This window comes from Vicia villosa, linkage group LG4, assembly GCF_029867415.1.
Source record: "Vicia villosa cultivar HV-30 ecotype Madison, WI linkage group LG4, Vvil1.0, whole genome shotgun sequence".
NCBI lineage: Eukaryota > Viridiplantae > Streptophyta > Magnoliopsida > Fabales > Fabaceae > Vicia > Vicia villosa.
This window is the reverse complement of record NC_081183.1, coordinates 111,151,683-111,176,751: the sequence shown is the minus strand read 5'-3', so window position 1 is coordinate 111,176,751 and position 25,069 is coordinate 111,151,683. Positions and strand designations below refer to the sequence as shown.

At 39.4% G+C, this 25,069-nt stretch overlaps 1 pseudogene; it reads right to left on the bottom strand.

Moving 5' to 3' along the window:
• The window catches only part of LOC131597674 (uncharacterized), a 61,053-nt pseudogene that overhangs the window by 16,992 nt on the left and 18,992 nt on the right, over window positions 1-25,069 (bottom strand).

Sequence of the window (25,069 nt, the reverse complement as noted above, 5' to 3'; positions counted from 1 at the left end):
TGAAGAAGGTTGCACTGGTCCTCTTCCTGGAAGAGTTAACTGGTTTCAGGTTGAACATCAAATCTCTCATGCTACCGGTATTGAATCTCATAAAACTGGTACTTTGAGGGCGTTTTATCAGGTGTGGGCTGAAATTATTCTGGGTTCTCTTCATCACAGAAAGAAGTTATTCTCCTCCTCCGCCTACATCAGTCCTGATCACAAATACACTCTCTTCTGCATTGGAAGAAGATTGGAACTCAACATTTCTCACATTCTGTTTGAAAATCTGAAGACATCTATTGTAGAGTCTAGAGATGAAGAACGTGCGAAGTGTCCTCACATTCCAAGAAACACTATTCCTTATTCCAGAATGATTTCTGATATTCTGATAGAAGGTAATTTGTTGGATTCTATAAGGACCACTGGAGCGTCCCAATTCCTTGGAGTTGTTCAAGGTCCTGTCTTCAATGGTGTTGATCTGTTCAGACTTGATCTCATCAGGAACGTAACTTCTGTTGGTACAAGCTTCCCAGACATTCTGTCAAGAAGAGTTCCTGTTGAAGGCTTTGCTACTATGTTTCATTTAGAACTTCACAAGGCTGTAAAGCATTACTTGGAAGCTTTTGTTAGGACTCAATCTGCCGTTGATCCTGCGTGGATTCGTGGTAGAGTGCTTCCTTCTCTTGCTGATCTTCAGAAGAAGGATCAGAAGAAGCAAGAAGCAAAGTTGAAGAGAAAGGCTGCAGAAGAAGCTGCTAAAGAAGCTAAGAGGCAGAAGGTCACTTATGATCCTCTTAAAGTGGATTCGTTTCGAGCTATAAGAACTGGTAACTTCTCCAGGCAGGTATATCAACCACCTCCTTCTGAACCTCAAACTTCTATACAACCGCCTCCTTCTGAACCACAAAACAACTTCACCATACCAAATCCACCTCCACCATCTCTATCTACACCTGTCTTGAACCCTACACCACTAAATATCCATCCCCCAACTTCTTCTGATATGCCATCATCATCAAACCCCATCATAAATATACCATCCTCATCAACTCAAATCACAGATATTCCTTCCTCCTCAATCCTTCCCATAGATATTCCATCCTCTTCAACCACTGCACCTCCACCTCCCCTATCCCATCCCCTAACTACCAGAAAATCCAACCCTTACTGCCTTCTCTACCCTGACTACAAATTCACCTTCAACCCACCTGAACCTGAACCCCATATCTACCTGGAGATGTTCAGAAATGAACAGAAATGAAGTGATCAGTAGGCTGGATCTTTTGAAGGATGCTTCCTTCCATGGTCTTGATGATGTTTCCACAAGAAACCTCTGGAGAAGCTTTCGCCAGGATTTTCAAGTGGGTGCTATGGCTGTTCAGAAGAGACTAGTGGCTGCTGCTCCGGGCTATGCTGGTTATCTTCTTGAGGGTGATAATGGTATCTACTATCATCCCATCAGAAACAGGAGAGTTCTTGAGGAGAAGCAGTTTGTTGATGAACTTGAGGAAGCAAGAATTGCTGCAGCAATGGAAGCCAACCCTTGCAGAGATGTGGTCTGGAAACCTCAGTATCCAGTTCTGCTTGGAGACTTCAAGTCGCTCTTTGACTTTCTGAGGGAGAATCCTTCTGAGAAAGACCCCAACTTGGTCATTCCAGAAGTTGTTGACCCACCAGAAGTTGTAGGTCCTTCTGCCCCAAGGAATCTGGCTGCCATTCTTCAGGCTCTTGAGAATGGAGATTCTGAGGTGCCTGCTGCAGAATATGGAGATGCTTCTATGGAAGAAGCAGATGCTGAAGATCAACCTGCTGAATCTATTCATGTTGAGGAAAAACAAGGTGATGGTCTGACTATAGAAGCTGCGGTTCAGAATTCTATCCCTCTGGACAGAAGTTATGATGCTTCTTCTGATGAACCTTCTCGTCTCGCAAGGACTCTAGAAGTTATTCAGAAGAACCAGGCTGAGCTATCTTCTCGCATGGATGAGCAACGCACGATCAATGCTGAATTCCGCACCTTCATGGAGAGGCAGACTGAGAGCAACAATGGGATTCATGACATGCTGGCCAAGGTCATGTCCAAGCTAGGGTCATCTTAGTCTTTGAGTCTTAGTTGTTTTCCTTGTTTGCTGCATCTGTTTTTCCTAGCATCCCTCTTGTACTTCTATTAATTTCTCTCTTTGGCAATCAATGAAATTTATCTTTTCTTCTCTCATATTGTTTGTCTTGTTTTTCATCTGAATCTTTTATGTTTTTGATGTTATGACAAAAAGGGGGAGAAAGATGTGATAAATGATCTGATTTATTTTATGTATGGAATACAAGGAGTTCAGTCCTTAAAAAGATGGCATGAGAATCCTTCCGCTCAGTGGAGGTTCCTTGTTAGTAGTATATGTTTAGCAAGTTCAATTGCGAAGACATTATTGCTTTCATTGAACTGTAGAAGCTGAGTTGGCTGTAAAACCCATAACCCATCCTGACTTTATTAGGTTGTGGCGCAGAAACTATTCAGGTGAAGACTTGGATTAGTTGTCATGCGGAGAGCCACACTCAGACGAGTTTTTCTTGAGAATATTGCTAGCTCACAAGTTCAATTGTGCAAGCCGGTAATATCCGAAAGAAAAATGTAGACTCTGACGTATCAGTAGAACATGTTGTGCAGGTGATTAATGTAACGCCCGGAAAAATAATTATTTTCTTAATTTAGTCATTTGTGATGTTTATTGAACTTTTCGCGTTTTTGGACGATTTAGTAGGTATTAGTTCGGGATAGCGGATCGATATTTAATCGAAAATTTTAATATTTTTAGTATTATAAATATTAATGAGTTAATATTTAGCGTTTTGGGAATTTTTCAAGTAACTAAGATTTGACCGGAAATATGAGACATTGAGTTATTAGAGGATTTTAGCAGTATTTATTTTATTATTTATTTAATTAATTTGGTGTGTTAATTATTTATTTAATTAAGTGATGTGTTAATTGATATATATTAATTAACTTGGTGTGCATATTTGTGTCTATTTAATTATTGATGTTATTTGATTTAGTAACTAAAATAGAAATACTAAATAGTATATATTTTATTGGGCTTATTTAGAGATGTTAGGAGTAAATAGGGGGTATTATATTTAAGCCCATTAGGTATAATTAGTAAGGGTTAGTGAGTGAGGATACCACATTTTCTTTCATTTTCTTTTTTCATTTTCGGAGAGAGAGAGGAGCTGAGAAAGAAAAGAAGAAAAAGGAGAAAAAGAGAAAGGAGAAGAAAAGAGGAGCTAGGGTTTGGAGGAGACATTGAAGAGGTAAGGGGGTGAATCCTTATTATTATGGGTTAGTATGATTTGGTCAATGAGTAGAAACATGTTTAGGTTGAAATCCCTAATTTTTATGGTTTTGAAATTGTTAGGTTTGATGAATAATCTTTGATTTATGATGATTAATTGTGTTGGAAATAATACAATAATGAAACTGGGAATTCATTTGAGAATAAAAGTACTGAGTAGTTCATGTTCCACTGATACTATGGCTAGAATGATTTATTATTTGTTAAACTACTTCAAACTGTCAGCATTCTATTTGTTTTTCATTTTATGTGTATACATATGGCACTTGTTAATCATAAAAAGTAGACACTATATTGATTTTAAAACCACTTGATATATATATATATATATATATATATATATATATATATATATATATATATATATATATATATATATATATATATATATATATATATATATATATATATATATATATATATATATATATATATATCATGTAAACTACTTGCCACTGTAGCGCAAGATAAAAAAAATAGATACCATATATTCTAGTTCCTAGTACTGTAGCGCCTCATGCATGTATATAATAGAAATAAGATGTAATTGTGAAACAGTAGAATTATAGAACAAAATGTAATTCAAACAGTCTCATTTAACTTAATAGCGGAATTAAACGGTATAATTAATTATTCGGAATTTAATGAAAATTTACGTGGTAGCTAAATTTAATTAGTAGATTAACATGGTGGTGTTATTTTGTTGAAAATGTGAAATTTACGAACAGACCGAAATAGTGTAGATTTAAATATTTTTTATATTAAATATTGGTTTTTAGAATAGAAAATGAATTAGGAACTTAGAACCAATGAAGTGTATTTATTAATTAGTTGATTTACTTAATAGTTAAATTAATTTCAATAAGTATAATTGATTGGAATATAATAGATATTGAATTGATTAATTATTTGTCGGTAACTTACGGTATTTCGGAAAGTTGACCGTAATTGTATTTTTGGTCAAATGCTAACGAATTGATACTTGGTATATAAGTGCGTTCTTATATATTATTGACCCGTATGAATTAACATGAGATGGTATGATTTACTAGTGTTAATTGTATTTCATGAACCGTAATTGAATATGTTTCTATTATTGTTCTAAGGTAGAATCTTTTATGAATAATTAAGTAGCATAAATCCTAATGACTTATTGGTTTAATATTAAGATGAGTAAATTCTATATAATTGACAAGTTGTGAGTTAGCATGTGATAGTGTTAATTACTAGTGTTAATTGGAATGGTAGATTGGAACTGTGTGTTGACTATTATATGTGAATAATGCTTATGTTATGAGAATGTGGTGTACAATATTGTGGATAATTCATAGAACGGATTATTGTGATATGCTAAATATTAAGATGGTAGAGATGATCTTAATTGCATATGTTTGTTAACATTGTACATACATTCATGTCACGGTGTGCCTTGAAACAAAGGTGGTTTGCTTTGAAACAAAAGTGAGGCTTAGATTCTAGAGTGAATCGGAAGCGGTAAACTATATGTTTACATTTTGGTGGGCTTTGGTCTTGTCCGGATCGGAAGCGTGGCTTGGATTCTAGATATTGAATCGGAAAGCGGTGAAACATTGGGTTCACATTGCGGTACCACATGCATAGCGTCACATATCTTGCATTGAGTCACATTAGAGTTATGTGATAGTTGATTATGTGCATTGATAGTGTTGTGACATGTGTTTGAAATTGATGATTGAAATGGGTGATGTTTGAGTACATGTTTGGTTACATATGTGGCTATGTGATTCATTGGAGTTGTGTGCATAATTGAGAATATAATATTGGTAATGAATCAATACTTCCCTTGTACTTGTTGTTTACTTGTTAACATGTGAAATATATATTGTCTTATTATTGTTTACATGACTATGTTTGATGTGATCAACTTCTGGAATTATTAATTTAACCATTGTATCTTATTATACTTTCTTCATAATGATTTGTATTCTCACCCTTCTGTTTTAATGTTGCCCTCGTTTGGCGACATGCAGGTTCTGGAGTTAGTAGCTCGCGTGTGATCTTATTCGGAGTTTCTTCCGAGTTATTTGGAGATTAGGTAGTGAGTCGATGCTCTGGTCATGTAACACTGGGTAGACTAGTTATTTGAACTCATGTTTCTATTCGGTTATGTATTACGTTTGATTTGAGAACCTGTTATGTTACTACTTGTTGTTTGATAGGCTCTTAATCCAAATATTCTGAATTATGTTTTAATTTACGTTGATATGATTATTGAGACTTGATCATGGTATGGGACATGGATCATTTTATGAAACACATGAGTATTTAGTAGTTTCCGCTGTGAATGCATATTCTGGATAAAATATGATTAATTGAGAAGTGTTATTTGAAATGACCAGGTGTATCATATATTGTAAGTAAATGCTGTCGGTTTTTAAAGGCTTTTAGTTTTTGAAAACATCGATGTGACGCCCTTTTGTTATATGCATGCTTATTCTCTGATTATATGCTTATTTATTTTGGGGTATAAAAGGGGTGTTACAATTAACCCCTAGTACTATCCCATGTTTGGTTCTCTGACCTCATGCTCGTGACGCTGGACCTTTGAACCTATGTGTACCATGTTTGCATTACCATGTTTGTAGTACCATGTTTGCGTTACCATGTTTGCATTATCATGTTTGCTTTACCATGTTTGTATATGTGGCATTCATGCATCCATGCATTCATACATTCATAAAAAAATCCATCTTTTTCCATAAAAACATGATTTTTCCAAAAAAAAATTTAGAGATTTTTCTTTGCAAACATTATAGGATTAAGTTATGGAGTGGGTAAAAAGGCATACCAAAAAGTACGATTTCAAAGTGCCTAATATGGAAAGACTGAGAGAGTTGGCATCTTTTGTACAAGATCCTTCCGATTTTAGGAAAAGTCATGGAAAGCTTTTGCCTATCTTGAATACTCATATTGATGAAGGACTTCTCAAAACTCTGGTTCAGTTCTATGATCCCGTCTACCGGTGTTTCACCTTTCCAGACTATCAGTTGGTACCAACCTTGGAAGAATATGCCAATCTGTTGGGTATTCCTATGTCTGACAAAATATCTTTCAATGGTTTGGAAGCCATTCCTAAATCACAAGTCATTGCAGCAAGTATCCACTTGAAGAAATCTGAAGTAGAGAGCAATTGGACTACCAAAGGAAACCTTCCGGGTTTGACTTTGCAATTTCTAATAAAGAAAGCCTTTGATTTCATCGAAACTGGTAGCATGATAGCTTTCGAAGCTATACTAGCCTTGCTCATCTATGGGTTGGTTCTATTTCCCAACGTCAACGACTTTGTTGATATCAACGTCATAAAAATATTTCTGATTGGAAATCCTGTTCCGACTTTGCTTGGTGACATGTATTTCTCTATCCATCATAGGAATTGCCAAGGCAGTGGAATCATTGTATGTTGTGCACCTCTGTTGTTCAAATGGATTGTTTCACACTTACCTAAGTCTCCTATTTTCACGGAAAACCGAGAAGGTTTGCGTTGGCCTTGAAGACTTATGTCTCTTACTAATAATGATATTCATTGGTATACCTTGGCTCGCTGTGGTACAGAAACCATTGACAGTTGTGGAGAATTCGCCAACGTACCCCTCATTGGTACACAAGGAGGAATTAACTACAATTCGGTCTTAGCCCGACGACAACTCGGATATGCAAATTCAACTAAACCTATTGGTCTCGCTGTGGAATGTTACTTCTACCAAGAAGGGGAGGATCCTCAAGGGTTGAAGACAAGAATGGTCAGAGCTTGGTACGACATCCGAAGGAAAGAAAAAGGCGGGGTAAGGAATTGCATTTCCATGGACGCCTACACCTGTTGGGTGAAGAAAAGAGCAAGGGAGTTTCAAATGCCTTATGATTATGAAAAACCCATGTTCCCTGTGGTATCTCAACTACCCAACATTCCCATTGACACCACGGAAGAATACCAGGAAACTCTAGCCAAGATGAGGTTAGAAAAAGACGCTTGGAAAGACAAGTTTCATAAGACTGATGTGGAAAACAGAAGGTTGAAGAGGCGAGTGAAAGATCACGAAGAAACCCTCTACTGTCAAGATGGATGGTGTTGCACCCCAAAATTTGCCCTCTTTCCCTGTGCTATAAGTTATCAACGACGTTTATTTCGTCGCTCAAAATCAAAGGAAAAATAATAAAGGGTTTCTCATTTGAGTGATTGTTAATGTTCATCTACGGAGGTTAATTGGATGTCATGTTTGTTAGAACAAGATTTGTTCTGATCAATATTCTTAGTTTTGATGATAACAAGCATATGAATTTTGTATGAGATAATGTGGTACTCTAATACTATGCAATTTCCATTTCAGGAATTATATAAAGAGTATGCACAAAATCAGCGCAAGAAGCACTGACTCAGAAGGTTCAGCATGCAACATCAGAACATGGTCTGGCAAGACATCAGAAGATGGTCAAGCAGAATCAGAACATGGGTCTATGGAAGCATCAGAAGAACTTGAGATCAGAAGCAGAAGCACTGAAGTTCTCATGGTATCACACTCAGAAGCACTTCAAGATCAGAAGACAAGAAGATGCTCTGCACCAAGCTATTTGACTCTGATGACATTCAAACGTTGTTTACACAAACATCAGATCAGAAGCAAGTACTAGCTGGCAGGCTACGCTGACTGACAAAAGGAACGTTAGAAGCTATTAAAGGCAACGTCAGTAGACACAGCGAAAACAAGGCTCGAGGTAGTTGACAAAAGAGTGAAACATTAAATGCAATGCTGTACGGATTACGCAAAGCATTAAATGCTCCCAACGGTCATCTTCTCAAGTGCCTATAAATATGAAGTTCTGATGAGAAGCTACGTTACGAATTCTGAATACAACATTTGCGCATTATACAGAAACGCTGTCAAATTCAAAAGCTCTCAAACTTCATCATCAAACTCACTACATTGCTGTTGTAATATCTTAGTGAGATTTAAGCTTAAACTTAAGAGAAAATCACAGTTGTGATTATAGCTTTATTAGAAGCATTGTAACTCTTAAAAGAATTTGTTTACATTAAGTTGTAAGAACTAGAGTGATCAGGTTGTTGATCAGTATACTCTAGAAAGTCTTAGAGGGTATCTAAGCAGATTGTTCCTAGAGTGATCAGGTTGTGATCAGTATACTCTAGAAGACTTAGCAGTTGGCTAAGTGGATAACCATTGTAATCTCGTGTGATTAGTGGATTAAATCCTCGGGTGAGGTAAATCACTCCAAGGGGGTGGACTGGAGTAGTTTAGTTAACAACGAACTAGGATAAAAATCATTGTGCAAATTGTTTTTATCTTACAATTTTTAAAGCTACACTTATTCAAACCCCCCCTTTCTAAGTGTTTTTCTATCCTTCAATGTTAAGGAGTTCTTCTATGCTTCAATTCTTATTTTCATCAAAGGCGTCCTCAAAACTTCATGGTTATGTTAAGGTTCTTTGTGGAGGAAGTCTTTGTTAAGCCATGATATATGACTCGAGGATTCATTATAATTGAGACATCATCGTTCTTTCAAATTGATGGGTTGTTTGAAGTATAAGTCACTTGCAGTTTGATAATTAAAGACAAGTTTACATCTAAAAAAAATGTGGATCCCTTGGGGATTTCTCGAGGCCATAAGTTCGAGTTTGTTCACGATGTCAAGATTTGGCGCCCCGAGGATTTATTGGTATTCACGTTACGGGACTAATTCAAAGTATAATTTGCAAACGTGATTTGAACTTCACTCATCATTTGGAGTCATCTCCTTACAAAGTATCAAAAACACTCAAAACTCTTGCCAACATTCATTTATGATTCATTCAAAAAATAGGAAAAATATACAAATTACAAAGTCCATTTATCATTCAAGTTGCAGCCAATACAACACAAAATACATGGTTACAAGAGACTCCTAAATCTAAATCTAAGCTTGTGCTACAAAAAGAATGTGATGCATAATTCTGCAGCATTCCAAAAGCGGTTCCAAACTAAAGACAAGGCAAATATCAAACCGAACCAAACTGCTCCAAGTGGGGAGAATAAACCGGTTCCCGTATAGTAACTTAAATTGATGGAGAGAGTCATAACAGAATTTCAGAGAAAAATGGATAACTGAACTCTAACAAACTCTCTTCCGCTCTCTCTCTGAAAACCTTCTACACCTTCATCTTCCTTCAATTACCGCAAAACTCTGCAACAAAAATTGATAACAAACTCATAAAACGAAAAAGAAACGTAACAAACTTTCTCTCTGAACTTCAGCACCCTCAATCACAAGAAATTCTTCAATCACAATCATCATCGATTCTTCAGTCATCCTCAAACCATCTTCAATCTTGACCATATTCAATTTTCCCTTCAATCTTTAGAATCTTCTCAAGGCATCTTCATTCAATCACCTTCAAAAATCCTGCAATCGACATAACAGAAAACCAGAAAATTCTTCAATGGATCTCTTCGATCTCCAATACGATTCACAACTCTTCAATCGTGCAACATAAAAATTCCTCTTCACTGCTTCTTCTTCTAGACCTACAGAATAACAACAATAACAAAACTCTAAAGCATCAACGATTCGGCAACTACACTCATTCATCCATCATTATCACGTCACAACAAAAACAATGAAAATCGGAAGAAAAAAGAAAAAGAGAAGAATAGATTGAGATAGGAAGATGACGATATGCACGTACCTGAACAAGAAACCGTGGAGCTCCATTCATCGCCATTACGCTTGAAGCATCGTCGGAGTCATATCCGACCGGCGGCCTGATGTAAAGAGATTAGCAACTATTACCAAAGCAAGGGAATTCCATTGAATAAACACAAGACAAACAAAATAAAGAAATAACTTGTCATTCATAATCTGTCTAACCCTAGACAACAAGCAGTTTTAAATACATAACATAATTGGGTCCTGCTAAGAAGTTATAAAAAAGGCTAGGCCCAACCGAAAATAAAAACAGTCTTACTAATAATAATTTATTTAAGTTCATAATCACTTAAATATGTGGGCCTTTTGGAAATCCTTTTGGGCCTGCTATCACTACTTCCCTGCCCCACAACAACCTTGTCCTCAAGGTTGGAATTGGAAGAGGAACTGGGCTGTCGGAACACAGAGGCCCATACATTCGAATTGGGAGAGTTGATAGGATTAGGGCTAGCTGGCAGATCTTTTGAAATCTCACGTGGGATAGCTGGAAAGCACTTCAAAGCATTGGAAGCATGCGGTACAGAGTTGAGAGGACAAGTAGCTTTGGAAACACGCGATGTGTCAAGTGAAGAAGCAAGTGGGGCAGATGTGAGAGTGGACGGTGGAGATTGTCTGCAAAGAGAATCCAATGTATTCAAGGGTTGAGATTGTAATACCGTTGTAACATTGGGATTTGGTGGATCTATTTCATTACTTAGAGTATTTGGTAGAGATACACGCCTCATTACTTCATTTCTCCAAGTACTTCCCTTGTCTGTTTCTCTCTCCACTTGTGTGCTTCTTGAAAACTCAGAAACATTGCTTCCCCCTCCTTCACAAAAATCTTCATTAGAAACCTGGATGTCATCATCTAACTCATCCGGTTGTGTGGCTCGTAGATCCGGTGGGAGTGGTTGAAACTGCATGGAAGGGTTATCACCGTGATAAGCTTTTAACTGAGAAACATGGATGATGGGGTGTATCTTAGAAGACGGAGGGAGTTCCAGATCATAGGCAACCGGTCCTATACGGCGACGTATCTTAAAGGGTCCAAAATAACGTTTGGAAAGCTTCTGTGAGTGACGCCGATGGACACTTGTTTGACGATAGGGCTGAAGGCGAAGAAGGACTAGATCGCCTACTTCAAAGGTACAGGGTCGTCGTTTCTTGTTTGCTTGTTCTGTCATTTTATTTCTTGCCTTTTCAAGGTTATGTTTCAGAGTGGTGATAATCTCTTGTCGCTGTTGTAGGTTCAGATCTAGATCCGGAAGGGTGGTGAGACCTTGTTGATACCGTAACACAGATGGAGGTTCTCTGCCATAGAGGGCTTCAAAAGGGGACATCTTGATTGCTGAGTGATATGCCGTGTTATGCCAATATTCTGCAAGATGTAAGTATTTAAACCATTGATTTGGATGTTCACTGGTAAAACATCGGAGATACGCTTCTAAACATCTGTTCATAACCTCAGTTTGTCCGTCTGTTTCAGGATGGTAGGTGGAGCTGAACTTCAAAGTGGTACCTTGAAACCGAAAAAGTTCCTTCCAAAAGGATCTAAGGAATAAAGGGTCCCTGTCGGAGACAATAGTGCGGGGGATTCCATGTAAGCGACAGATTTCTGTGGAGAAACGTCGAGCCAAATCTCTTGCTGTAAAGTTGGTTGGTAGCGCGAGTAGGTGAACGTATTTGGTGAACCTGTCGCAAATCACCCAGATAGTGGTATGACCAAACGAAGAAGGTAAGTGTGTGATAAAGTCCATTGATAACTCATCCCATACTTGCGAAGGCAGTTCGAGTGGTTGTAATAACCCTTGTTTCTTTTTTGGCATATATTTGCTCTATTGACAGGTTTGGCATTCCTTAACAAAGAGTTCAACGTCCCTATAGATTCCTGGCCACATGAAGGAGGCGGAGAGACGGGCTAAGGTTGGTTGTAAACCAGAATGACCAGTTATAGGTGTGGAGTGAAACTCATGAATAATGGCTTGACGAAGGTCTTGCACTGCAGGTATAAAGATTTTCTCTTTAAAGTACATGATGTCATTTCTGAACTGATATTCTCGCTGTATATCTGACTCTGAGTTGACATTGGCTACGAGGTCTTGTCCTGCTTGTGTGTTTTTGTAGAAATCTGTTAACTGAGACAACAAGAGAGGTACCAGAGATGAAAGGGAAAACATGAGAGCTTCCTCGTCCTGCTGGATGCGACTCAGAGCATCAGCAACTTTGTTCTGTTTTCCAGGTTTGTAAAAAATTTCAAATTGGAACCCTTGTAATTTTGCAGCCCATTTTTGTTGTTCCGGTGTTTGGATTGTCTGAACCAACAAGTTTCTCAAACTCTTCTGATCTGTATAGATATGAAAATGTCTGCCTATCAAATACTGACGCCACCTCTTTATTGCTTCAGTTATGGCATACATCTCGCGCACGTAGGCGGAGGAGGCTTGCATTCTGTTGCATAATTTCTTACTGAAGAAAGCCAGAGGGTGCCCTTGTTGAGAGAGAACAGCACCAACTGCAAGAGCTGATGCATCTGTTTCAAGGACAAAGGTTTTGGAGAAGTCAGGAAGGCACAATATAGGAGTAGTAGTCATTTTCTGTTTTAAACTTGTAAAAGCTGCTTCGGCAGAAGGACTCCATGTAAATTTTGTAGAACGTAATAAATCGGTGAGAGGAGCGGCAAGAGAGGCATAATGACGCACAAAGCATCTATAAAAACCAGTGAGGCCGAGAAAACCCCTTAATGTCGTGAGTGAACGTGGCCTCGGCCAATCCATGATTGCTTGGATCTTCGTAGGATCAGGGGTGACGCCTTCGCTTGAAATAATGTGACCTAAATAATCAATACTAGGAACAGCAAAAACACATTTGGATAATTTGGCATAAAATTGGTGAGATAGTAACAATTCTAAAATCAAAGTTAAATGATGGGCATGATCTATTAAGCAAGAACTCTAAATCAGAATGTCATCAAACAAAACTAAAACGAACCGACGTAGGAAAGGTCGTAGTAAATCGTTCATGGCAGATTGAAACGAACTAGGAGCGTTAGTAAGCCCAAAGGGCATTACCAAGAACTCATAGTGACCATCGAATGTCCTGAAAGCAGTCTTGTGTGTATCCTTCGGTTTTAACCTGATTTGGTGATATCCAGATCGAAGATCGATCTTAGAAAAAATAGTTGCAGATCCCAATTCATCAAAGATTTCATCTATGGTAGGTATAGGGAAACGGTCTTTAATGGTAACTGCGTTTAGGGCACGGTAATCAACACAGAATCACCAACTCCCATCTTTCTTTAGTACTAAGAGGACTGGTGAGGAATAAGGGCTTTGGATAGGTTTAATAATACCTTCAGAGAGCATATCTTGAATGAGTGTAGTCATTGCGTCTTTCTGAGAGTGGGGATAACAGTAGGGTTTTACGTTAACTGGTGCAGTATTTGGTAAAATTGGAATTTGATGGTCATGGAATCTGGCAGGTGGTAATCCTTGAGTTTTTTTTAAAACCTCAGCAAATAATGTACGAATGGTGGAAATTTGGATGGGTAAAGACTTAGGTAAGGAGTCGAGAGGGTTAGTAATCTGGTTGGGTGGGATGGGTTCATTTGGAGAAGTAGGTTAGAATAAAAGTAAATGGAAAGAAGCGACAGAATTAGTATGAATGAGCTGGCACAATTGGTGGTATGAGGAAACTGTAGGGAGTGTTTTTGGGTCACCGGTAATTGTGATATCATTGTTGTTGTATGTGAAGGAAAGTTTAGGGATAGAGAAATCAGCCACAAGAGGTCCTAGGGTGCGCAACCATTCCATACCCAACACGACGTCAGCACCTTCAATGGGAAGTAAGTGGAAAGGGATAGTGAATGAATTGGCTTGGAGGGTGATTTGGACTTGTGGGCAGAGGCCGGAGCAAACTAGTTTTGAACCATTACCGACCATTACCGAGAAATTAGGGATATCGGTGGTAGAGAGTTTTAGATGGTGAGCAATGCGAGGTTGTAGAATGTTTTGGGTGCTGCCTGTATCTATCAAAACAGTAACCAGCAGTCCTGAAATGAAACCACGAAATCTAAGAGTTTTAGGAGAAAGTTGGCCACATGCAGCTTGTGGTGATAATTGGAAATAGGTTTCTGCAAGTGCAGATTCATCATCTTGGGATGGGGTAGAAGGGGAAACCTCCTGAATTTGGGATTCATCATCATCAACTAATAACAACAAAAATTTTCCAACAGTGCACTTATGACCGGTTATGAACTTCTTGTCGCAATTGAAACACAATCCTTGCGCACGACGCTCTTGAAGCTGGGCATTAGAAAGGCGGCGAATGGGGAATTTGGGGGTTTGAGGTTGTGGGATGGTTCTGGTGGCTGTGGGGGAAAGGGCAGTAGGCTGTTGTGGGGCTGCGGTTTTAACGTAAGGGCTGGAAAAAGGCTTGGAAAACTTTGGTTTGGATTCTCTTAATTTGGACTCAATGAGTTTTGACAGCCCAATAGCTTGGGAGATAGAAGTGGGTTTGTGAATTGCAACTTCATTTTGGATTTCTGGTAATAGACCAGAAATAAAACAGTTCAATATAGCTTCATGAGATAATCCCATAACTTGGTTTCCCAATTTCTCGAAAGCAGCCTGGTATTCAACAACAGAATTGGTTTGCTTGAGTTTGAATAGTTCTGCTTGGTGATTTGCAAAGGTGGATGGCCCAAATCTCAATTCAAGAGCTCTAGTAAAAGCAAACCAGTCCGTTAGTAGTTGGTTTTGGTACATCCACTTAAACCAGCCTAACGCTTCCCCTTTCATGTAAAAGGATATCATAGAAAGTCTGTTTTCCGGTGGTAGGTTATAAAAACCAAAGAATTGATCAGCTTGAAAAAGCCACTCCAACGGGTTAGAACCGTCAAACATAGATAGTTCTAATTTGGGGGTACGCAAAGGGGGTAAGGGTGGTAAATTTGGAATTTGATTGTATGGATGCATGTTGGTAAAACCAGCGGTGTAAGGGGGTGGTGGGGGAAAAGGGGAAGATAAAAAGGGAATTGATGTATAAGGGGGTGGAATGTGATGATTGGGTGTGTGGGAAAAAGGTGGGATGTGGCTGTTTGGTGTGTGGGAAAAAGGGGGAACATGGGAAAAACCAGCAGCGTAAGAAATTGTAGCAGAGTTTCTGGCTGGTGTGCTGTTAGGTGTGAGGACAGTAGGTATAGGTGTTGTAAGCATAGGAATAGAATAGGGTTTAGAAGTGTTACCGGATGAGCTAGCTGCAGAGGCAGAGGTTACGGCTGTTTGTGAGGGTTTCAGCAGCAATTTGTTGAGTGTTGTCATGATAGAGTCATAGCAAGAATCCGAGATTTGCTTGTCGGACTCCAAGCGGCTGTTGATGGTAGTGAGATGTTGCTGCGTTTTTTCCAGATCTGTAAAAACAGGTTCAAGGCGGTCATCCAGATCTAAATGGAGCTGGTTTATGGCAATATCAATATGTAAATGAGAGGTTTGTACAGCTTGTTCTACTATTTCTTGAGGGGTGGGTTGGGGAGGTTTAGGAGGAGCCATGGTTCAAGATGAAAGCACCAATGATGTAAAGAGATTAGCAACTATTACCAAAGCAAGGGAATTCCATTGAATAAACACAAGACAAACAAAATAAAGAAATAACTTGTCATTCATAATCTGTCTAACCCTAGACAGCAAGCAGCTTTAAATACATAACATAATTGGGTCTTGCTAAGAAGTTATAAAAAAGGCTAGGCCCAACCGAAAATAAAAACAGTCTTACTAATAATAATTTATTTAAGTTCATAATCACTTAAATATGTGGGCCTTTTGGAAATCCTTTTGGGCCTGCTATCACGACCACATTAATTGATTCAGGGAGATGAGAGCGAAATTGAGAAGGGAACCGAGCATGAGGTCGAATCGGAGACGAACTAAGATGAGATCGGAACGGAGAGATGAAGCCGAAAGTGCGCAAGAGATTCACGAAGAGATTGAGAAGAGAAGAGGTAGAGATGGATGAATTTCGCGTGGTGGTTGAACAAGGCTCGCGGCGGAGAACGGTTTAATTTTGGCCGGAGAAGGAGGTCGGAGAAGTGCACCGTTTTCGGTCACGAGAAGAAGAAAGATCTGATTTCAACTTGACGATTCACATGTAACCCTAATCCCCTTCTTATTTTCCATTAGTATTTTGTTAATTGAAATTAAATAGAGTAATAGCATGATTACTGAATATTATTTGAGTTAATAGGTTTAGTGGATTATTAGATCAATTGATAGAAAAGGAAATCTGAAAAGAATTTGAATTGGATCATATCCCTTGGGCCTGCAGCAAGATTTCTTGTTCACACCCCTATAAGCCCAGTGTCACACGGTTCTTGTGCCAAAAATCTAAACAAAAATAACTTTGGGGCCATCACCAGTGGGCCTGCGCCCTTTTCCCTATCTACACCATATTTTCAAACATTCACCCCCTTGTATGAATGATATTTCATGTTAAATAGTTTTCTTTTAATAGTTTCTTTCTCTACATTTTTAGCATAATAAAATGTTTGAAAAAACAATATTTTGTTAGTTTCTTAACATGATAAAAAACGACATAAAAACATGTGATATTTCCTTGTTAGCATTTAATTGTTTTTGTTACATAGTTTTGTTCTAATTCTTTGATAAAATACCATGAAAAAATATTATGTTTGATTAGATTTTTGCTTGATAAAAAATAATAAAAACATGTATTCTTTTCTAGTTAGAATTAGATTTTTGTTTTCTATATTTGTTCTAAGTGATAAAAACATGTAATCTTTTGCTTGTTAGACTTTAATTGTTTCTTACATAGTTCTATTCTAGTTTTAGTTGAAATGTCATAAAAAACAACTTAATCTTGCTAGCTTTTCTTTTAGAATTCATTTAGAGTTTAATTGCTAGTATCTTCTGTAACGCCCCGATTTTCGATATTTATTTTATTACGTAGTTGTTTGGTGTGTTTGGTGCTTAAACTGATATTTTAATTATTATTATATTAGTTTAGTAATTATTTATAAGTAGTAAAATGATTAATTAGTTATTTGGGTCAAGTAGTGGTTAGTAATTGGGAGGGTGTGTAGTAAGCCCAGTAGCAAATTAAGGATTAGTGAAGGATTAATAAAAATAAAGAAAATCAGAAGGAATAGTTTCTTTTGGCAAAAATTATGAAGAACGTAGAAACAGAGAAAGAGGCTAGGGCAAGAGAGAAAGGAGACTTCCACCATTGTTGAAGGATCAAAGCTCAATCCTAAGGTAAGGGGGGAGAATGGGTTCTTTAAATGGTGATAACAACATGAGGGGGTAGTGAGGGTTCCTTTCCCTCTTTAGGATTCATAATTTATATGTCTGATTCCTTCTTTGATGTGTGAATTGATTTGATTTGTATGATGTTCTTCATGACTAATGAGTATTGTATGATTGTGGACGAAATTCTGTTTGGATTGATGAATTATGATGTGGTGTTGGGTGTTGGTTGAGTTGTTGTTGTGCTCATAAGAGGAACTGAATCTGAATGTGAAACTGTCCAATTTGATGAGTAGGAATTGAGTTGTCATCATGTTAAAACTGATGTAGTATAATAGGTTAGTGAATCTAGATGAAGGGAGTGAGTTAATGGGTGAAAATATGATGTTTTGGACCTGAAATCGCAGACTGTAAGTGATGAAAACGAGTGAGAACGAACTGGTGCGAGTGCAGACTTTGACAGACAGTTTTCCTGTCAGTTTGCGTATGATACGCGTATGGGTTGGGACCATACGCGTATGAGGGACACACCCAGGGGGCTATACGCGTATGATACGCAGCCCTGTCCCAGCATAACACAACTTCTGGTGAAAGGCGTATGGTACGCGTATGGAAGGGAGGCCATACGCGTATGGAGGAGTGATACGCGTATGGGAGAATTTTTAGTGCAAAACTGGTCCTGATGGTACGCGTATGGGACGCGTATGGGGAAGGGGCATACGCGTATGGGATAGCTATACGCGTATGGTTACGCTAGTGTGCAGAATTTTCCATTTTTGTGATTTTCTTCTAATTCTTGAGTGAGATGAATACCTTTATGAGTTCCTTGAATGGTAGGGCTTAGGTAAACGTAGAGAGACTGTAAAAGTTATGCTTCGGACCTAGAATAATGTGATAAGTTTGTGTTGATTGTTGTGAATGTAACTTCAAGAAAATGAAATTATAGTTGCATGTTGTTGAGTTGGTTGATAGCCTAAATGGCAATGAGTTGAGGGCTGAAGCCTTGTGTTGTTGGGCTGTGTTGATTGGATGTCCATATTGCATACATATGTCGTTGAGGGCTTATGCTCTGTTGTTGGCCTGTATTGGCGTTGTTAAAGGCTTATGCCTTGTTATTGCCTCTAAAATAATGGCAATTGTTGGGGGCTTATGCTCTGTTGGTACCACATGCATGTAGAGTTGATAGTTGCATTTTCATTCATCTGATTGACTATAAATGTTGTGTAACGATGTTGTGGTGTAATTGATGGAGTGAGAATCTGTTTATGATTGTGTTTGTGCGTGGTGTAGATACTACTCCTTAACCATGTGATATTTCACCGTGTATTTATTGAATGTAATTCTCACCCCTTTTCTGTTGTTGTGTCTGTGCTTCTTCGGGAGTACAGATAACCAGGTACCAGAGTAGTGCTTGGATTGTCGAGTGTTACCTGATCGAGTCTTAGGAGTCACTCTGATACGTAACACGGGAATGTTGGGATACGCTGTGCTTTGTTTTCTTTTCAGTAAAATGTTAAATTGTTACGTATCTTGATTTTGACATTATTGTTGGACCACCTGTTTAGTGGATATGATTTATTTGTTGAGGCCGTGGTGCCATGAAAATTAATAAGCTGTTTTAAATTCCGCTGCAGTATTGAATATTCTATTTTAATGAGGAACAATAAAATAAAATGATGTATGATTTAGTGAATTGTTTAGAAGATGTGACATCCTACTCGCATTACTCTGATTATTTATGTATTTATAATTCGTTATTTTCGATATGGGAAAGTGGGGTGTTACAATTGGTATCAGAGCAGTTCGGTCCGTCCGACCAAGTAGTTGAGTCGCTAACAAATCGAGTATGGTTAAAACTCTTCATCTAACTATGTTTCTGTTGCAGTGTTTAGTTGAAATGGCTGGGAGAAACGATGCTGCGATTGCTGCTGCTTTGGAGGCTATGGCTCAAGCTCTGGAATATCAACCTAATGCTGGTGAGAATGTTGGGTCTCGCAGTTTGGCTACTTTCCAGAGGGAGAACCCGCCGGTCTTCAAAGGCAAGCATGACCCTCATGGAGCCTTAGAGTGGTTGAAAGAGATCGAGAGGATCTTTCGTGTAATGGATTGTACTCAGGCACAGAAAGTTCGCTATGGGACGCATATGCTAGCAGTCGAAGCTGACGACTGGTGGCTAGCAACACGTCAGAGACTAGAAGCTACAGGTGAAGAGATCACTTGGGATGTGTTCCAAAGGGAATTTCTGAGCAAGTATTATCCGGAGAGCGTCCGTGGTAAGAAGGAAATTGAGTTCCATGAATTGAAACAAGGGAACATGTCAGTGACTGACTATGCTGCTAAGTTCACTAAATTGGCCAAATTTTATCCGTACTATGATGGAGAGGGCGCAGAGTTTTCAAAATGCGTTAAGTTTGAAAATGGGCTACGCTTTGAGATCAAGAAGGCTATAGGGTATCGGCAGATCCGCGTTTTCCCTAACTTGGTAGACAGCTGCAGAATCTTTGAGGAAGATAATGCTGCTCACTATAAGATTGTCAGTGATAGAAGAGGCAGGCAGAATCAGCAACGTGGCAAGCCTTATGACACTCCAGCTGGCAAGGGCAAACAAAGAGCTGCTCCGGGCCAGAGAACAAGTGGGGGAGGTGCTCCTGCTCCGATTGTGTGTTTTAAGTGTGGGAAGGCTGGTCATAAGAGTACTTACTGCGCTGATGATGTTAAGAAGTGTTTTTGTTGTGGCAAGACTGGTCATATGATGTCTGAATGTATACATAAAGAAGTAGTGTGCTTTAATTGCGGCGAAGAAGGACACATTGGAAGTCAATGTCAGAAACCAAAGAAGGCACAAGCTGGTGGTAAGGTGTTCGCATTGATTGGTACTCAGACAAGCACTGAGGACAGACTCATTAGAGGTACTTGCTTCATCAATAGTATGCCTTTAATTACTATTATCGATACTGGTGCTACTCATTGTTTTATTGCTGCTGAATGTGTTGAAAAGTTGGGTCTTGTGCTATCTTCGATGAATGGCGAGATGGTAGTTGAGGTTCCAGCTAAAGGATCTGTGACTACATCTCTTGTTTGTTTGAAATGTCCGTTGTCGATCTTCGACAGGGACTTTGCTTTTGATTTAGTATGTTTACCATTAGCCGGGATGGACGTAATTTTGGGAATGAACTGGTTAGAATATAACTATGCTCACATCAGTTGTTATAACAAGACTGTGAGATTTTCAACTGCCGAAGAAGAAGAAGCTGGCTTAGTGTCGTCTAAGCAGGTACGACAATTGCTGAAGGAAGAAGTAGAGATGTTCTCGTTGATGGCAACATTGTCAATCGAGAATCAGAACATCATCGATGAGTTACCGGTGGTAAGAGAATTCCCTGAAGTTTTTCCCGATGAGATTCCTGATGTGCCGCCAGAAAGAGGAATTGAGTTTACGATTGATCTTGTACCTGGTACCATACCTGTTTCTATGGCACCGTACAGGATGTCCGCATCTGAGTTGACAGAATTAAAGAAACAATTAGAAGACTTACTGGAGAAGAAGTTTGTCAGACCAAGTGTATCGCCGTGGGGAGCTCCGGTGCTGTTAGTGAAGAAAAAGGATGGAAGCATGAGACTTTGCATAGATTATAGACAGCTGAATAAAGTAACCATTAAGAACAAATACCCGCTACCGAGAATAGATGATTTGATGGACCAATTGGTGGGTGCGAGTGTTTTTAGCAAGATCGATCTGAGGTCGGGTTACCATCAGATTAAGGTTAAAGATGAAGATGTTCAGAAGACAGCATTCAGGACAAGATATGGACATTATGAATATTCAATGATGCCATTTGGTGTTACGAATGCGCCAGGAGTATTCATGGAGTATATGAACTGTATTTTCCATGAGTATTTAGACCAGTTTGTCGTGGTGTTCATAGACGACATTTTGATATATTCTAAATCAGAGCAAGAGCATTCCGATCATTTGAAGACAGTATTGCAAGTGCTGAAAGAAAGGAAATTGTATGCGAAGTTGTCCAAGTGTGAATTTTGGTTGAAAGAAGTTAGTCTTCTGGGACATGTCATATCTGGTAGTGGCATTGATGTAGATCCATCTAAGGTAGATGCTGTGTTACAATGGGAGACTCCAAAATTAGCCCATTTCATACCTATTAACATCACGTATCCGGTGGAGAAGTTAACCGAAATCTACGTCCGAGTGATTGTGAAGTTGCATGGTATTCCCTTGTGCATTGTGTCGGATAGAGATCCGAGATTCACTTCTGATTTGTGGAAGAGCTTGCAAGAAAGTTTGGGTTCTAAGTTGAGGTTGAGTTCGGCGTATCATCCTCAGACGGATGGTCAAACTGAAAGGACTATTCAGTCTCTAGAGGATCTGTTGAGAGCGTGTGTTCTCGAACAAGGAGGCTCGTGGAGCGCTCATCTTTCATTGATCGAGTTTACTTATAATAACAGTCATCGTTCTAGTATCGGGATGGCACATTTTGAAGAGTTGTATGGTCGGAGGTGTAGTACTCCGCTATGTTGGCACGAATCTGGCGAAGGTGTAGTACTTGGACCGGAAATTGTACGAGAAACCACAGATAAGGTAAAGATGATTCGGGAAAAGATGAAGGCTTCACAGAGTAGACAGAAGAGTTATCATGATAAGCGAAGGAAGGAGTTAGAATTTGAATCAGGTGACCATGTGTTTCTAAGAGTCACGCCTGTGACTGGTGTTGGTCGTGCCCTGAAGTCAAAGAAGCTGACTCCACGATTTATCGGTCCTTATCAGATTTCAGAGAGGGTTGGTACTGTCACTTATAGGGTGGCGTTGCCGCCTAACCTTTCAAATCTGCATGATGTGTTTCATGTGTCGCAACTTCGGAAGTATGTCCCGGACCCATCTCACGTGATTCACATGGATGATGTGCAAGTGAGAGAGAATCTTACAGTATAGACGATGCCGATTCGGATCACGGGTCGTGAGATAAAGTCCATTAGAGGTAAAGATATCCCGTTGGTGAAAGTAGTATGGACGGGGACTACCGGAGAAAGCATGACGTGGGAAATGGAGAGCAAGATGCGGGACTCCTATCCCGAGTTGTTTGAACGAGGTAAGATTTTCGAGGACGAAAATATCGTAAGTGGGGGAGAGTTGTAACGCCCCGATTTTCGATATTTATTTTATTACGTAGTTGTTTGGTGTGTTTGGTGCTTAAACTGATATTTTAATTATTATTATATTAGTTTAGTAATTATTTATAAGTAGTAGAATGATTAATTAGTTATTTGGGTCAAGTAGTGGTTAGTAATTGGGAGGGTGTGTAGTAAGCCCAGTAGCAAATTAAGGATTAGTGAAGGATTAATAAAAATAAAGAAAATTAGAAGGAATAGTTTCTTTTGGCAAAAATTGTGAAGAACGTAGAAACAGAGAAAGAGGCTAGGGCAAGAGAGAAAGGAGACTTCCACCATTGTTGAAGGATCAAAGCTCAATCCTAAGGTAAGGGGGGAGAATGAGTTCTTTAAATGGTGATAACAACATGAGAGGGTAGTGAGGGTTCCTTTCCCTCTTTAGGATTCATAATTTATATGTCTGATTCCTTCTTTGATGTGTGAATTGATTTGATTTGTATGATGTTCTTCATGACTAATGAGTATTGTATGATTGTGGACAAAATTCTGTTTGGATTGATGAATTATGATGTGGTGTTGGGTGTTGGTTGAGTTGTTGTTGTGCTCATAAGAGGAACTGAATCTGAATGTGAAACTGTCCAATTTGATGAGATGTGCGAGATACTTCGAGAGAGCCTTCAATTGTGATTCGACTTGCTTCGTGTTCCACTTTATTTGTGGGACACGAATTCACTTCCAGTGCGATTTGTCTTACAACTTGATTTGCGTCGTGTTCCACTTTATTTGTGGGACACGAATTTATTCCCGATGCGATTCATCTGATCTCTCATTCATTGAGATGTATATTCCTGCATTGTCTGGATTGTTTCTCTTGCAGGTTGCTCGTATGGTTATGCTCGACGTGTACCACATGTCGCTCGTGATTTATTTTCACGACAAAGCCTTCTGACTCGCTTTGCTTGATGATGGCTTACACGGAGTATTCCGGACTTCTCTGCTTACGCTTGCTAGCTCATTGCGGATTTGCTATCCGTTCGGTATTGTCTTCTGGTCCCTTTTTACCGCTTTCCGCATCATCCTATAACATGAGAAGTAGGACTTAGACATGCATCTGGCCAAGTCCTCGAAAGAGGCTCTGTTTTTGTTGGTGTGTTTACGTTTGTGCTTTGCGGTAGGGAGTCACGGTGTAATAAGTCCTATATGGCACTCCATTAAGTCCTCATGGAAGGCACGCGGAAAGGGTTAGCAATCAACCCCCGCCTAGTCTCATCGAGTCCGTTCGGTATGCGCACGCTACGTGTTACTCGCTTCCGAACTTGCACAAGATCTTGTTAACGAGTATGTCAGGAAAAAGGTTCATGTAGCCGGACCCCCGCCTTTCCTATAGCTCGCGTCGCTCGACGTTGATGCTCGGTGTACGCACGCACCGTTTTCCTTTACGATCCGTGACGGCTTGGTTACTGAGAGGGATCCGCTCCTCTTGTCTATGGCCCGAACATTTTCGCGAGGTTTAATGCTTGGTTGACTTGGGTTGAGTTGCTCCCCTTGGCTATGGCGGAACCGCTTTTCTACCATTCGGCCAGCGCCGTTGGTTTTGTTTGCTTTACGAGCGGAGCTCGTTTGTGTGATATTCTTGTTTGCTTCCCCTTTTTTTTCCCGTAGGTTGATAGACTTAGTTTAGACTTGTACCCTTTGTATGATAACATTAGGTAGCAAGCTTTCCCCCTTAGTTTAGGTTTTCCTCATGCATTCTTTAAAACACAAACCACACTCTTTGATTTTCTTTTCTTAAGAGCTTGTTATTTCCGCTCCATTCCCAAGCATAAGTCTCCAAAGGTCGAGTAGCGGAGTGTGAATGTAACTCGTTCACCTAAAAAACACAAAACAAACAGAAATTAGTTAGCCGAGCTACGGTAGCTCTGATTCTGCAAAACAGATACGTAGGCAGCGGGGTAGGGCCCGTGCGAGCATAATCCTTTCTTTTCCCTACATTCTGCATTCATTTTAGTCCAGATTATCGTAGATTTGTTACACACCCATAGATTTAGACACAAGCGTGGATACCATCGAGTACGATGGGCGCGAGGGGTGCTAACACCTTCCCCTCGCGTAACCGACTCCCTTACCATTTTTCTCTGGTCGTGAGACCGTTGTTTTATTTTGTGGTTTGCTGGCATTCCCTTCCTTTTTAGGATAAATATGTTAGTGGCGACTCTGTTAATTTTCGCGGTAGCGACAGCTGGCGACTCTGCTGGGGACATCTCGACCTATTGCGGGTCCGAACTTAGCAAGTCGATCTTAGCGCTTGTGTGTTTATCTTTGGGTGTTTTATTGTTTTGCATATTTACCTGTTTGCATTGCATTCTATGTGCGCTTTTACTTTTCTGCATCATATTCTGGACTGGCTGGATCTCTGTCTGTTGGGTGGGTGTTTCAAGAGGTAAAAGGCCCAATACCCAGGCTATGTGTGAACAATAGGAACCCTAGGATAGAGTGGGAGCATAGTTTGTCTCGAGGTGTACGTCTCGGGATGGATTATGTGACCACGAGCAGAGTAGTGGTTTCAAACGGAGGTATTATCGTCACCTGCATCTGCGCTGTGATGATGCTTACCTTCGGGCGGACCGTATACTGCGTTTCATG